Below are 15,270 nucleotides of genomic sequence, written 5' to 3' on the forward strand. Positions count from 1 at the left end.
CATTTGGCTCCTCAGCTAGCACTGCTGTCTTCCAGTCCCTTTTGTTTCAGGGATGCCTTCTGGGTATTTGAGACAAAGTTTGGGGTAGCTGAAGCTTCAGCTTACTTCCTTTCACTGTCTGCGCAAGGAATAAAGTGTCTAAAGTGACTTGTATCTTCACTGATCAAATCACCCTTGTATGTGAGAACCTGACAAAAGTGTTTTCTGGACATTAAGGTCTTCTCAAAATGTACTGTGAAGCACACACACAGCATCAAAAACATGCAACTTCAAAATGCCAGCATCATCCAAAGGGAGACTATGCCAGATTAAAAGAGATTTAAGGACATAACCAGACATAATATGCAATTCTTGATTTGAAACTAGTTTGGGTAAACCAGCTAGCAGTGTTTTCTGGTCAACTGGAGAAACTTAAATATATAGTTTGAGTATTAGATAAAATGAGATTTTTCTAAATATAAGAATGCTTTACAAATAAGTGGTTTACAAAGCTTCATGGTATGAATTCATTTTGGTTAAAAAATGTGTATAGGAAAAGATCTCAAAGAGTGTATCAGTCATCAGTTGCCACAATAATACTGTGTAACAAAATAACCCCAAAACTTATGTGGCCTGCAGCAATATGCATTTATTCCCAGCTCTCCCCTCTGCAGGGCATCTGGAATTAGCAAGGTTGACATTGGTGAGGCTATGGGTTCAGCCTAAATCTATATCATCTGTCTTTCACCCTCCTTGGACCAGAACCTACCAGAATCGTGTCCTTTTCTTGTTGAAAAGCAAGAGTGCAAATTAGCTAACCTACTGCCGTGCCTGCGTGCCAACTCTGATTGCATCATGTCTGCTATCCTCTCCCTGGCCAAAGCAAGTCACATAGTCAGGTCTGAAATCAAGGGGCGGGGTAGTTGGTCCATCCACCATAAGGCCATGACAAGGTGTGATCTGTAATACTACTGAGAGTGGAGAAGTGGGACCAAAAATTTAATCTACCATAAAGGGTATGTACTAGACCAAAGTTACAGCGGTAATTTTTTTTTTTTGGCACTGTCATCATTTTATTCAGAATTTTGATAGTAGTAGTAATTAGTATCTATCTTTCCAAGTTAAGAGACCTAGGGCTATTTCCAAAAGACTTCAAATAAGAAACTCCTCAAACTTTAAGAAATATATGGCTAATTTGGAGGGAGCTTTTATTTGCACAATGACAGCATGCGGACAAACCCAGTAACGAGCAGGCCTGAGGCAGAGCACAGAGCTGTCGCCACCCCACAGAAAAGCTTGACAGGGAAGGGGCTGCAGTGAGGGCTCCAGCAGGGGAAGAGCCGGACGGGCCTGTCCACTATTCCTCTTCCTCCTCGCCCCAAGACTCTCTCTCGAATGTGTAGGTCATGAAGCAAGCGTCGAGTCTCTTGGGGACAAGGGGACGCCCTGGTCTCACAATATCAAAGCCCAAAAAACTGAAGGTACGGAGCAAGGCAGCTCTGTCATCACGATTTTTGTGGAAGCAGATGAAGAAGTGGTCAACGTGGAGCTGCTCCTCGCAAACTCAGGAAGAGCTGCAAAGCTGTCTTTGCTCCCCTCTGGCAGGGCCCCACCAGGGATCTCGATGTAGAGGCAGGTGCTGCTCAGCACCGCTCTCCAGTGAATGTGTTTGGTGTCTGTGAGGCTGGACTGGACATTGAAAATCCTTGTCTTGTTATTAGACGTTAGTTCCTCTGTTACATTCAGCCGATTATCTCAGTAAAATAAATAGCTGAAAGACTGTGATCCCTCTGACTATTCCCTGGCCCACCTGGGATCTTCAGGGGTGGGTGAGGGACATCAGGAGCACCACCAAGGCCCCGGACCCAGGTTACTACAGCAGTTGAGGGAGACCCTGGAACTCTCGCTGCTGCGGCCGCCGCTGCTGTGCAAGCTGAGGAGCCACACTGTGTCGCTGGCATGGACGGTAGCGCTGGGTTTCTCTCCCTCCTTCTCTGTGGCGAAGCTGTGGCTGTTGAGGATCCTCTGCAGGGAGGATTTCACCATCTGGCCACTAGCCACCGCAGCATGCCATTCCCTCCAGCAGTAATTTTTAAGTGGCAGATGAAATCCATTTATTTTTTAAATTTTTATTTCTTGGCATTTTCTACAGGAAACATACACTGGATATTCAAATCATGAAAAATTTCACTTAAAAAATAATAAACAAGATTCTTAGATTCCTTTTCTCTCCAACCCCCCCCACTCTCAATTCCATGTCAGCTAGAACTTGGTCCCTAGAGGAAGTCATTCATGCCTCCCTCCTGGCAGCCATGACCTGTCATTGTAGAGTTAATGGTGCATCTCTCATTTGGGATCAAGATCCCACCTCTGCTCTCCCTGTTTCTAGTTCTTTGCACAGGGTTGTGTTTCTAGTATGTGCTGAATCATCATTTGCTGAGTGAACAAGTGAATGTCTGTTCACTTTGAGCATGACTTGTGATTTAAATAAGTGTCATGGCGACCAGGCCCCTCTAGCTAATGGACTCAAGGTGTTTGCAATATTATAACCTGCTTTTTTCCTTTCATAATCTTGAGAATATTTCTGCATGTAGCTAAATCATTTCTTTTTATTTAACTAATATCCCATCATTAGGTATTTTTTCAAATTTCTTTTCATAAATAATGCCATGTAAACATCTTTGTAAATAAGTACTCTACTTGACTCAATAATATGGTTTGGATGATATGGAAGACTTTCAATATGTGGACAAATTGCTTTCCAGAAAGGTCTTCTCTGTGCATCCCAACCAACAGTGTATCAAGAGAGTAGATTCAGTGTATATTCCCTCCTCTTGTATATTATCACTTAAAATAATACTTGATGTTAATAGATAATTTAAAATGCTTTTCATTATTGTCTTAATGTATTTCCCCAGTTGCTAATGAGTTTGGAGATTTTTTCCATTGGCTTATTGGCCACTTGTGGTTCTTTCGTGAATTGCCTATTCGTGTTCTTGCTCATCTTTCACTTGGAATGTTCATTTATTCCTTATTGATTTGCAAGAGCCTCCATCCAATTTTAATGAAATGTTTAAATCCCCAATGCAGCTGTCAGAAGTGCTGATGGCTGCAGTTCTCTGCAGATCTAATTGTTTTAATAAGTCCTACTAATGACTCAGAGGCTAATGAAGGTGTAGATCTGATTGATGGAGCTTAAAAAAGCAATGTAATTAGAAGTTTCCTCTCCCAATCAAAAGAACCAACTATATTTACCAGTTCAACTTCCTATTTTTTTCCCCAATTTTGAAAAATACATTTAAATATATCCCACTGGTCTTGGCAGAGTGGTAGGGAGGACATTAGAGCTGTGTCTGGTTGTTATATAACTCTCCAATTAATTTAGGGTCTTACTTCCTCTTTTCAGCTTCATGCTTTGTTTTTAAAGTGGAAACTTCAGATCTCTCTGGTTCATTTCTACTGGGCTGCCTCTGAAAGCAGGAGAGAGGATGTCACCTAGCAACCAGGGCTCCACTTATAGAAACACCAACCTCGCCCTGGCCAAGAGAGGAAAATCACCAGTTGGAATAAAAAGTTTTAGCTTCGAACTAGAAAGCACAGAGGCACAGCACCTGGTGGGCTGCAAAAGTCAAGACCACCTTCCCAGAGGCACCCAGGATCACAGTGGGGAGCCTAGTCTGGTAGGGGACAGCTTCAGAGACACTCTCTGGAAACTCTGCTCCCCACTCTGAGGGCTGATGGGAACCTGAGTGCTTTCAGTTAGGGCCCAGACAGGAGATTTTAATTCCTGTAATTTTCAATTCCTAAATGATCTGAGACTTGTCACTTAATCTTGTGAAAGTGTGTCCCTGTGGTCAGTAAAGGGGGGGAAGACCCCATGGCCCAAGGCTTCACTCAAGAATCTGGGCATGAAGGCTGCTCTCTAGGGGGCCAGCACTATAGTTTGAGTCTGAGCAGGAATGTTAAAGCCCTGGGAGGCACTTGCAGTAGGTGAGGAGAGGAAACCCACACCTCCAGGGCTTTCTGCCTCCATATTCAGAAGGATGGTGTGACCCAAAGTGGGGAAAACTGGAGTTGCTAAGGTCCTGAGCAGAACAGAGGCTCTGGGTGGCTTCAAGTGTTGTGACCCTACTGGTGAACTGCTCCTATTTAGCAATTATAGTAGCTTTCGTTGGAATAATGAAACCCTAACTCATATACCCACACAAACACACACGCCTTTCATGGATTCCCTCCTTCTTGCTCTTGCTTCTCTTTCATCTGGGAACTTAGCATGACAGGAGTAGAGGAGGCCTTAAATGTTTTTCGAGGTTTGGCTTGTTTTCTCCTGTTGTGAAAAGACAAGCCCCGGGTAGCTGCTGATCCAGGGAGAATAAGAAGACACACTACACGCCTGAACTCAGCTGAAGCCCAAACTAGAGCTGTCCTGGCCAACCCCAGGCCCCCGAACAGGAAAAATGGAAGGTCTGTCATAAATCACTGGGATCCAATGACTGTTTAAGTGGCTTTATTGCAGCAATTCCTGACTAACATACTGTTTATTACTCCCTACACTGTTTCCTTCTAGATATCCAGGTTCCAGTATTTTCTGAGACCTAGTTGGTCAGCTTTGCCTTCAATCCTTTGCACTGTATCCAATCTTTCTAATTCATTCTCCTTTTTGCTGAAGTTAGTTGGGATTGATTTCTGTGGCTTGTAAATCAGAAGAATCCTGCCTGGCAGAGCTCATCTGTTAAATCTCCCCTACAGAATCACCCGCTCCTCAGTCTGAATTCAGAAGTTTCCTTATGGGACCAGAATGGTTGTTTGCAGCCTGTCCTGCATATCACCTCCCCCTCATCCCTTTTTTCCAGGTAGCCTGTGCTGCATCCAACTCAAACAAGTTGTGCCTTGGAAAGGTGCCTCATGTCCTTGACTGGGGGAGTCTCCATACATTTGCTTTGGCCAGAATATTCTCTCCCCATCTCCAATGGCTGGAGTTCTAGGCACCATTCACTCCCTATGAAACCATTCCTGACCCTCCCTGGAAGGCCCTCTCCCTTCTGCAATCCTGGAAGCAGCACCCCTAGTCCAAACGCTGCTTCCCTTCCTTTACAGAATTGCTGTGGTCCATTCCCCTCCTCGAGGCAGAACCCCAAAGCTGTCACTGAGGGGAAGCAGAGCCCCCTTCTTTTCAGTCACACCATTTCCTGACATTGGGTCTTATGTTTCCTTCTTTTGTATCAGTGGTTTCAAGCTAAGGGTCTAAAATAAGGGGTTCTCCAAACAGTTGTTGGTTATTTGAAAGCAGGCACAAACAAATGTCCATCTTTTCTAGATTATTGGGGCAGAACAAGCACATACTAGAAATATATTTTTGGCCAATGACATATTTCTTTCAGTCCTGAGGTGGGACATTTTATTTACCCTGTTCAAGGATGAAGTTGGGTCTGGAGTCAGCCATAAGCCAAACTTTCTGGGCGAGATATCCAAATGAAGCACCCCAACATTTAAAGCTCACTTCCTGCTGTAGTTGAATGGATCATGTCGGCCTGTACTTTCTGGTTTAGTACATGAATCTGAGGTCCAGTGTGGGGAAGCAAGAAGCCAAAATTCATGCAGACTGTAAAGCGCAGGGTGGAATGAGAAGCCAGATCTCCAGGCCGTTGGTGCTCTCTTTCTTATACAGAGTGGACAGTCTCGTGGCAAAGCAGACAGAAAAGGCCCAAGCTGGGTTTTTCCATTGGGTCTTCCTAAATAGCTGAGGGTAGGGCGTATATCTCCATCCCTGTGCCATCCTCTGTAGACACAAAGGCTGCTTTGCCCAGGAGGATACTTGAAATAATAGTGCTGCCCGCTGTCTGGAGCCAGCTGTCTCAGCACACTCAGGGTCTGAATGACAATTTCCTGCTCTTGTGATAATTGATGTCACAGTCAGTGGTCGTTCATGCCCACGGCTGTCCTGGTAGCCAAGGCTGGACCAGGCAGGGAGAGATGCTGGCACAGGAGTGCCCTGTGTCAGGAGAGACAGGGCTTCTGGAGCTACAAAAATCTGAGTTCAAACCCTGCCTCTGCTACTTACTGGCCCCTGGGCTTCTGTTTTCTCAACAGTACCCACCTCAGAGAGCTGATGTGAGGTGAAGACTGTCTGACACACAAAGCTGGTTTGTGAGCATTATCTTACTATATGGGGTAAGGAGGAGGTGAGACTGGGTCTTCCCAGGTATAGACCCTGAGATAAGTCTTCATCTGGTGAACTAGAAAAGTGAGTCTAGGGAACACTACAATGAGAGTGGGGAGTTAGATGGGGAAGGGAAGGCAGTGGTAGTGGGTGATTTAATGTGTGGGTTACCTCTGTGAACAGTTAGAACCTCACCAATGATGCCAGAAGACTGGGGGTGCACACTGCAGAGCTGTGCCCCTGCAGAGGTGGGGGAGCTGGAGCATTTAATCACCCATCTCCCATCTACCATTGGCTAAGGACTGCTGGGGTGGAGCATCATTGCTCCAAACAGCTGGCTCTCTGCACCAGCTCAGTGGGCTTCTAAAGGCAGAGAAAGCCTTCTTTAGGCGACAAGTAGCAGTTGCTGGGAACTGGACATCATGCAGTTGGGTGCAGGGGCATGGTCAGGTAGCCACAGCTTCTACTATAAAGACCTGAAACCCATCAGGAGAAACCAGATCTTTCCTTTCAGGTCTGAGCTTGAGCTGGAATTAGGATGCAAAACCTGAAAGTCAGGATTTGTTGCAGGGGGTCTGGAGGGTGAAGATGAGTCAGGAAAGTGGAGAGAAGTCCTGGACATCAGCCATCGGCTGTTGTGGAAACCCCAAGCCCTGTGTCCCTAGGTGCTGGCCACAGTGTGAGGCAGATCAGTTTTCTCTCTCTCATGATGACCTGAAGCAACTTGGAACACTGTTGAAAGACTTTCTCACTCCTTTCAAAACCCTCACCCTGTTTCCCTGACTCAGAGCTTGGTGCATGCTCTTTAGCTTGGAGTGTGAGAAACCCAGATGCATATCACAGGCAGAAATGGGTAGAGCGCCAGAGGAGGACCACTTCCTGTCAGACCAAATTTTAGGATGGGCTGAGCTAACCAGCACAGTAAGAGAAGAGCCACCTGCACAGGGCGGGGGCAGATTTAAGAACCCTGTGTAAGACAGAGGGGCTGTTCCTGTGAAGCCTCCCAAGGTGCAGTCTCCCTTACAGGTCAGTGGGTGGAAGAATCTGGAGATGCCTTAAGCAATGTAAGTCAGAAGTGTCAGACATCCCTCCCAGGGGCGGCTGTAAATGGATTATTAAGCATTCTGGGAACAGAATGCTTGGCAGATAGAATTACCAAAAATTTCTAGACTTGGTTAGTCCCATATATTAGCGTTGGGAAATGAGGAAATAATCTCAAAATACTTCATCATCCTCATGGGAAATGTCACCCAGGAAAAGGAGGGTTTTTTTTTTTCCTTTTTTAAAATTAATTTAAATTTTTTTACATCATTGTTCATTTTTAAACAGTATTTGCTTCCCCCACCACCTCAGGTGCAGTCCCCATAGAATTTCCTTCCTCAAGGCACCCATGCACCATCATCTCAGTCCCCTGTGCTCCTCCCTCCCTCCCTCTGATCCCTCTCCCTCCTCCTCCCCAGCAGGATGTCTCTGATTTATAATTGTCTTTTTTTGCTTTGTTGTGTTTTGTGCTGTTATTATTTTTTACACTGATGTCTTATTGGGTTCCCCTATATTCCTGCTACAAGTGAAACCATGCGATATTTTTCTTTTTCCTTCTGGCTTGTTTCACTGAGCATAATTCCTTCTAGCTCCATCCACTTTGCTGTGAATGGCATGAGTTTATCTTTTTTGATTGCTGAATAATATTCCATTGTGTATATGTGCCACATCTTCTTGATCCAGTCATCTATTTTTGGACATTTGGGTTGTTTCCAGATTTTACCTATTGTAAATAGTGCTGCAATAAACATAGGGGGGCCTCCCCGGTGGCGCAGCGGTTGAGCACTGGGTTGCGAAGCTGCCCGCAGCCTCTGCGGTGCTGGTTCAATCCCCGGCTGCTCCCCGGCCACCGGAGGAGGGTCCCACATGGTGCGCAGACCTCTCCTGCTGCCCACTGCTCCCCTCAGCAGTGTACTTTGGTCCTTCTGCCTGCTCTGCTCCCCGCTCTGAATCTGGTGAATTCTCTCACCCTCCCGTGCTTCTGACTGTACCCAGTGCGTGTATAAACAAAACAAACAAATAAATAAATAAAACATGCCTCTATTAAAAAAAATAATAATAAAATAAACATAGGGGTACAGGTGGTCTTTTGAACCAATGCTTTTGTGTCCTTTGGGTAGATCCCTAGGAGTGGAATCGCCGGGTCATATGCTAGCTCCATTTTTAGTAGACTGAGGAACCTCCAGACAGCTAGGAAAGGGACTTTTAGAAGTCAATTTCCATTATAGATTTCCTCAGCATTTGTCAATGTACGTATTGGTAATTATCAATGATAATAATGATCATTTTTGCTGTTTTAGCAAGTACCATTTCTTGAGAGCCTCCCAACTGCTGATTGTCCTGATATTCGAACCTCACAAGAATTCAGATATGAGAAAATAAAGTCACTGAGGGTTAGTTAGTTTGTGTGAGACTGCACAAAAAGTTAGTGGAAAAGCTGGGATTCAGCCCCAGATTTGTCAGTTTCCAAAGCCTTTCATCCTTCACTCCACTGGAGTGTATTGATTTCATTTTAGTGGTAAAATGTTATTCTCATAAAATACTGACCTCCTCATCTACCCTTCATTGTAATCAGAACTGGCAGAGCCACAGGGAACCCATAGTTTTGACTTTGTCAAAACTTCCAGATTTGGTGATGCTTCCATGCTAACCAATTGTCAAGGCTACAAATTTATAGACCAGATTCAGCAGGCAGATCTGTTCAGCTTGGCTTATCTGGTGTTTAAAATTAATTTGAAGTTATATTTGTAACTTGGGAGATTTGAAATCAAAATCAGGATTTCCAGCTCATTTTGAAAAATCAGAGGATTTTTCAAATCCTCTTCAGGCTCCCTCTTCAACCCTCCAACACCCTCACCTGCCCTATTGCATCCCTGACATTGGGGTAAATGCCAGGAGCCAAGAAACATCATATTTTGCCCTGTGTTGTTGGTTAGAGTAAATTAGATTTTTAAAATTCTTTTTATTCCCTCAATTGTGTCCTCAGCTTCCTGACCTCTGTAGACATTTAGGTTCTTGACACTTGAAAATCACCAATACCCTAATTCATTTCTTCAGCTATACTAAGAAACCATCCTGGGTTTTATCCTGTCCCTTCTCCTGTGCTCTGGGCTTGCTGGATAGCACAGAGACGCCAACTCAACTTCAGAAAACGCTTTCTTTTGAATGGTGGATCTAACACTTGTCATTGTGAGCTCAGGTGACTTCCTGCACTTCTCCAGCCTCAGTTTCCTGCTCTGGAAAATGACTGTAGATCACCTCACCCGAAACACTGAGAGTCAGTCAGTCAAATGAGCAATTTATCAAATATTTGATTCTTTGAAGTATTCTACTGTCATTAATCAGCTTTCATCTGGTTTCCAGAACAGGGTAGTACAGAATATTTACCTATTGTCTGCCTGGCTCTGAATGAAGCACCTTGGAAAGGGGGAGGCAAGAAGCAAGGCGAGAAAAGGCTGTAGAGAGGCGCTGGGGTGGAGGGTGCATGAGGAGACTGCATTCCTGAGAATGTGTTCTTTGTTACGAAGACTTATAAATAGGTTAACCTTATGAGTAAGAATTCATGAATGAAGAATATGCTCCTGAGATGTCTCCTTATTAAACACTGCATTATGTCCCTTTCCCTCCGTCTCTCCTCTCTCCACATTTAGGTTCTGAGGAGCTAGGACACACTGAATGTTCTTAAATGCTGTTATAAAGCCACAATGAAAACCGGTCAATGAAAGTCAAAAAATTTTTTTTAACATTTATTTATTTATGCATACAAGAACTAGGGTACAGGCCAGAAGTGCAAGGGAGGGGGTGAGAGGATTCACCAGAGACAGAGTGGGGAGAAGAACAGGCAGATCTACTGAAATACAGCGGGTGAGTCAGAAGAGGTCTGCTGCGCCATGTGGGTTACCTCCCTGGCCTGGGATTGAACTTGTGCTGCAGTGGCTGCAGATTGCTTCCTAGTGCTGACGCTTAACCCCTTGCACCACCAGGGAGGCCCTGAAAGCTAAATAATTAAGCAAAACAAGTAAATCTATCAAATTTGCCACTTCGCCATAGAAGAGCTGGGAGGATGAAGTAAGTTCATGATTCTGAGGTTTTTAACACAGCATTCCCTAAACAGATACTATTGGGCTGCTCAGAAGAGTGTGCTGCCCTGCCCGTCACAGCAACCTACAACTGAGTTAACTTTAAGTGTTTCTGTCCACTCCCCAAGTCCAGTCAAAATCAAGTTTCCATCTGCATGAAAGTGGCTAAGAAAGATCCCAAGAGTGTAGAAAGGAAAGAATTAAGGTTTTAAGAATTAAGCCAGGAAATCAGCTCATGTTCATGTGAACAGATACACAGAGGCCCAAAAACAAGTCCCAGGCCTGCGAGGGAATCTAGCCTTTGTGAGGAGAATGGTTCTTTGATGAACCAGGGCAACCTGAGCAAGAGGGGGCAGAGGTGGCCATGCTCTACCTGAGGAAGCTGGAGCCATTAAAAGTTGATATTACACAATCATAGGCCCTAGTTCCAGGTTCCAGTTCATCAAGCCACCATTAGATAACTTTGACTTCCTAACGACAATGCCTTAGTGGAGAGACTGTGGTTACCCTGCTGATTAACCATTTCCTCCACCCCCCACCCCAAGGCCAATTGAAATTAGTCAATTTTCTTTCTAATTTGTTCTGAGGTCCCTCAATGATTATGCTTATTCAAACATTTAATAACTTCTAGGACTTTAAAGATTCAGTTTCTGAACTTACATGGCCGAATTCCAGACCCAATGAATGACCCCTTCTCCAAGGTCATTGGCCCAGAGGGGCCTTCCTGTTTGAACAGTGCCCATACCCTCTATGGCTGTGGGTTCTTCCCACTGGCAGCCTCAGCTGCTTTCACAACACATCAGCCCTGGGTAGAAGGAAGGACAGTACTGCTGCAAAGGAGAATCAAGTTTGAAGTTCCCCAAGAGGCAGCAGGCAATTTTGTTCTTGATCAGGACTTATAGCCTTTCCTAATATTGTTTTAGAGGAAGGGGGGAAGTTCCTCCCCAGATTAGCCTTAAAATCTAATTGAGAGCAATTCTGTTGCCTAGACAATAGCATATTAAATTGGTTAGCAAATGCAAGAATTTATAAAAAATTATTCCTGATCTATGGAACTAGGGATCATCATAAATCATGCAGGATTTTTAGGCACACTTGCAATTTATCAGGCTCTGAAAACTCATTAGCATGTAGATGAGATGGGCAGAGGGTTGCAGGATCCTGATGCAATAGGACAATGGCCCAAAGCAGCAGAGTCTCTTGGTATTGAGAGTGCCTCTCCAGTGCCCTTGACCACACCTTATCCTTTTGTGACCCCTCACTGTGTGCGCATAGGGTAGATCATTTGGTGTTAACTTCTATTACATTGTTTCTTAAAATGGCAGAAGACAAATTCATTCTCTGTAGCTTAAACAAAGAGCAATATTTACAGGTGGATTTCACAGAGTCAAAAGGAAAAGCCAACCCAGGGCTGGAAAAGGTAGGGACCAGCATCAGGTCTGTGGACTTGTCAGCAGGTCTGCAGACAACCTTCCGGGAGGAGAGTTGAAATGAAGATATGAAATGAAGAAAAGCCTTGAAACACACTTGTGTGATTGGATTTACTTTGCTGTCAATGAGAAGAGCTTCCAAGGGTAGCATGGTGGTCCCAGGAAAATAGAAAACTCACTGGGGCAGGCCTGAGCCCATCTGTTAGCTGTAGCTAAGTCCTGGGGAGCCCAGCTTAGATGAGATGACTAGCAGACACAGACAAGGAAAAGCCCTCCAAGATCTAGATGGCTCATTGTGTAGAATTATCATGGCAAAAGCTAACTTGTGCTATTTCTAAACTATTCCCTTGATTCCCCTTTGTAAGTGTTTTCCCCAAGACCTGGATAAAATCTTGAATTTGTCTTTACTAGATTTCAGGATTTGAATTTGCATTGTTTCATCTAAAGCACAAGTAGTTATTGGTTCATTCATGAGTTAACTAAATCAAGAGAATATACAGAAATGCAATAAAAGATAATGAAAAGGGATGAATTGGGTCATATTCTTTGCTGGCCATGTAGAAAGATCAAAGCCAACTGGCTTAAAATTGACATATGATTTTGAACTTTGAAAGAAATTGGGAAAATGAAAGCCAACATTAAAGTGGCACATCTGGAAGGAGCCAGAATTTACTGCTGGGATAATAAGTTGGAACTTTCTGGAGGAAAAACCTGCTTGAAATAATGGAAAGTGACCCAAAATAACAAGTATTTAAAAGACAATGGCTCATGAGAAAGCGTAAGTGATTTACTGACTTCTTTCCCAGCTCCCAATTCATGGACTAGAGATCACAGTAGATTGTGAGTTTCACCAAAATAAACGTGGTTTTGCCCGAAGAAATAGTCACAGGGACTCTTTTTACATTTGCTCTTCAAAACACACAGAGAAACTTCCTGAAGTCTGAGTTCTGGTCCCTGACTTTCCTCAGTATCCAAATGGATAACACTCAGCTTGTGCTTCTTACTCTAAAAGAGAGAAAGCTGAAGTCTGTAGCTTTCTGTGAGGAGAAAGAAATGCCCTCCCAACACACTGTGTGCTAAGAAGTTCCTTAAGTTTTAAAGGTGTCAATTGTAGTAAAACAGCTAGCCTGTTACATTCTAGCAAGAAGGAATAAGAATATAGAGCCAAATTCAGAGGACACAAATGCATCCCCCCGTGTGTCCAGCATGGTGCTCGGTCTTGTACAAATGTATAGTGTTTCATGAATAGTTTCTACAGGCCAGGCAGACAATGTCCTGAGAGCTGATCTGTTTCTTTCTTCCCTTGCTTAACAAAGTTTTAGAAAGGTAGTCCTTAATCATTGAATTAGCCCACAGCACTCAATATAGGAATTCTGCTGTGTGTGTGTGTGTGGGGGGGGGTGTATGTGTATATGTGTGTGTGTGTATGTGAGAGAGAGAGAGAGAGAGAGAGAGGAAGAAAAGAGAACTGGGCCTCCATCTTCCTCATCTAAGACAACCTCCAATTTTACACAAACCAAGAAGTAGGAAAAAACACACCCTTTAAAGCATTAGATGTAAATACAAAGGCATCCACAGGGAGCTAAACACATCCCCCCACCCCCACCCCAACCCCAGGAAACTGAGAAAAAGGATGAGAGTGTTTATTTTCACAACAAAACTTATTTTGCTCTCTATATTATGAGCTTATATAACTTGATGAAAATGTTAAGAATTAGAAGAAACAGATTGCATTCACTTAAAGGTTTTCACTGCATTTAAGTACTTAACAAATCAACCTAATTAAGTCAGACCTCTTATAGGATTTGTAGGCTCTTTTTACTTTTTTTTTGGTCCCTTTTCAAGTCAGTCATTCTCCTGCAGAGGAAGGACAGTGTGAGGAGCAGTGCACCTGCTTCCCTATCCTCCTGGCTTGTAGGCATGGGGCCTGGGGGGGTCTCCAAGCCGGCAGGGCTTGGAAGCAGTGTAGGCTTCATGGCTGAGCTGCATGCACAGAGGTTAAGGCAGAACCGTGATAGATCTTCTCCTCCCTCAGATAGAAACTGCGTAGCCATCTACACAGGCCAGCGTTCAGGCAGCAGCCTCTGTCCTCCCTGCCCCTTGCCCCACTCAAGATGCAGAACTTGGCAGCAGTTTCCAAAAAGCTCCAGATGTCCTGGCGTCAGCGTTCCTATCTGGGGCTTTGATGGTCAAGTGAGAGACCACTGGCCTCTGCACCTTTCGCTCTCCCACCAGCTTTGCCTGTAACTAGTTCCATGGAGCATCTGGAAAGTCCAGAAGAGTCACAGCTAAGTGCCCTATGCTTTTGAAGCAAAGCCGTGACCTCTTCTAGAAATTGCTATTTTCCTTTTGAGAAGCGGTTCATACCTTGCGCTCAGCTGCCTGTAGGAAAGGGAGTAACTGGAATTGCTGGTGAGCCAGGTGTTTCTGGCTGTCCCTGCACAAAAGCAGCTTGGCCAGGCCACAGCTCACCATCAGCAGGTGAGAGAGGGCTAGAGTCTTGGGCCCTGTCAGGTCCTGAAGGCATAGTGAGTTGAGTGAACAGATGTCTGGGATTTCTAGGATATCTCTCTGCCCTCCGTCCTCCTCATGGCTTTGCAGGGGTTTCTTTTTCTTTTGACATTTGAGTTGTTTCTGCTCTTGAGCTATGACATGCATTATGAATTTATGAGTGACGAATATTAATCATGCTGCTATGAACATCCTGGTACGAGCTTTTGTGTGGACATGTTTTTAATTCTCTTGGGAGGAAGCGATGTGGTCTTGAGCTAAACCTGATGAGCATGAAATCCCCCTGGTCCTCCCACCCCCTCTGCCTGTCCTTGGAACCACCTGGGGATCTTTGCTCGCTTCCCTCTGAGCAGCAGAGGAGAGTATGAAGATAGAGGGATCTCCTACCTACTGGACGTCTTCCCATCAACTTCTGACTAGACAGGCTGACAGCATGGTGGGGAGTGGGGCAGGGGGAGCCAGCTGGGATCAGCCTCCTAATACCTCATTTTTCCCTAGAGCTCTCCCTGGAAAGCCATGTTTTCAACACAACAAGCTCCATCCTTTTCTCAGGCATCATAACACAGATGGCTGACAGCCCCACTTGACTGGGGCCCAATGGGCTGTGCGTGCTGACTGATTGACAGGTGGCACCTGGGCCCGGGGACACTGGGGCCTCTGGGACACAGGTTTCATCTCCTTGTGCCCTCCTACACACCAGGCCCTCTGGTCATTCACTCTTATGCCACCCAGCCCACTCTCTGGGCCTCTAGCTGCTCTATTTCTTTCCTCCCATTACATTTTTATCTTGGAAATTTGAAGCCATATACAACAATAGAGAAAAAATGTAACAAACCCTCAGACATCATCTCTCAGTTTCAAAATGTGGTCTGAGACTTGATGGTTAGATTTGACAATATGGAGATCATTGGGAAGCATGAGAGATGTGTCTCCAATGAATTGGGTGCAAGAGAGAATGGGAGGTAGGAAGAGCAGAGAAGGAACTTAGCATACTCTTGAAGAATCTTTTGAGGTAATGGTAGGAAATGAGAGGCCACAAGAAGGACTTTTTTTATGGGTACTATTACCT

The 15,270-nt window shown here is 44.7% G+C and overlaps 1 pseudogene; it reads right to left on the reverse strand.

The window, feature by feature from the left end:
* Positions 1-1,336: 1,336 nt before the first annotated feature.
* LOC119237577 (ornithine decarboxylase antizyme 1-like) lies at positions 1,337-2,025 on the reverse strand (annotated as a pseudogene).
* Positions 2,026-15,270: the final 13,245 nt, after the last annotated feature.

The sequence above is a fragment of the Talpa occidentalis genome, unplaced genomic scaffold (assembly GCF_014898055.3).
Source record: "Talpa occidentalis isolate TD23 unplaced genomic scaffold, MPIMG_talOcc4v2.1 talOcc4.10, whole genome shotgun sequence".
In the NCBI taxonomy this organism is placed as follows: Eukaryota; Metazoa; Chordata; class Mammalia; order Eulipotyphla; family Talpidae; genus Talpa; species Talpa occidentalis.